Source organism: Amblyraja radiata, chromosome 5, assembly GCF_010909765.2.
Source record: "Amblyraja radiata isolate CabotCenter1 chromosome 5, sAmbRad1.1.pri, whole genome shotgun sequence".
NCBI lineage: Eukaryota > Metazoa > Chordata > Chondrichthyes > Rajiformes > Rajidae > Amblyraja > Amblyraja radiata.
Genome location: NC_045960.1, coordinates 13,704,695 through 13,705,966, shown reverse-complemented (window position 1 = coordinate 13,705,966; position 1,272 = coordinate 13,704,695). Strand labels below are relative to the sequence as shown.

General features: G+C 46.5%; 1 long non-coding RNA gene across 1 annotated transcript in view; it reads right to left on the bottom strand.

Annotated features, from left to right (window-relative positions):
* Positions 1–558: 558 nt before the first annotated feature.
* The window catches only part of LOC116972803, a 19,334-nt gene continuing 18,620 nt past the window's right edge, over positions 559–1,272 (bottom strand). Inside the window, exon 3 of the long non-coding RNA XR_004411885.1 lies at positions 559–623. This is a non-coding gene — a long non-coding RNA (uncharacterized LOC116972803). The remainder of the gene's footprint in view (positions 624–1,272) is intronic.

The following is a 1,272-nucleotide window of genomic DNA, read 5'->3' as shown; positions in this document are numbered from 1 at the left end:
AGGGTGCATAAGGGGTAACTGGGGGACGTACATACTTCCTGCGATTTTTGAAGGTATGCAATATAATACAATACAATACAATACAATATAATACGATTTTATTCGTCACATTGCACATAAAGTTCAAGTGAAATGAATTTGCATTGCTGGAAGACTATGTGAGATGCACTGTGAGTATTTCAGTAACCCGTGGAGAAGGTGCACTGTTTGTTAAAGCCAAAAATACCGACATAAGTCAAAGGCACTTCAGTCTGAAGAACGGTCTCGACCTGAAAGGTCAGCTATTCCTTCACTCCAGAGATGCTGTCTGTCCCGCTGAGTTACTCCAGCATTTTGTGTCTTTCTTCACACTTATCCCAAAGCATCGTTGAAGTTGAACCGAACATTTGAAAGTCCACCATTCATCCATTTAGGAATGACTGTGGTCAAAGTACAAAGTGTTTCATTGCCCTATCAGGGACACATGACAATAAACTCACTTGAACTTGAACATGAAGTGTTCATAGTAGCCGAAGTAGGCCATTTCGCCCATTGAGTCTACTCCACCATTCAGTCATGGCTGATCGATCTTTCCCTCTCAACGCCATTCTCCTGCCTTCTCTCCATAACCCCTGACACCCGTACTTATCAAAAATCAATCTATCCCCACCTTACAAATATTCATTTACTTGGCCTCCCCAATAAACTCCACAGATTCACCACCCTCGTGCTGAATATGATGGAGGAACTCAGCAGGTCATGCTGATATACGGGTGGCATGGCGGTGCAGCGGTAGAATTGCTGCCTTACAGCGCCAGAGACCCCAGTTCAAACCTGACCGCGTGGTTTTTCTCCGGGTGCTCCGGTTTCCTTCCGCACTCCAAAGACGTGCAGGTTTGTGGGTTAATTGACCGGTGAAATTGTAAATTGTCCTTAGTGTGTGTAGGTTAGTGTACGGAATGGTTGCTGGTCAGAGAGAATACGGTGGGCCGAAGGGCCTGTTTCCATGCCGTAGCTCTAAAATCGAAAGTAAAGTCTAAATCTGCAGCAGGCGACGTTTCAAGTCGGGAACTCATCTTCAGACTGATGAAAGAGAGGGGAGAAAGCTAGAAATGAGAGGCCTTTTAGAGGTGTATGAAATCACCCCTATGGGGAGGAGAATGGGGTGGGTGTAGGGTTGCCAACTGTCCCGTATTAGCCGGGACATCCCGTATATTGGGCTAAATTGGTTTGGCCCATACAGGACCCCCCCCTGTCCCGTATTTGACTGCTACTACTCGGGTCGAGGGGTCC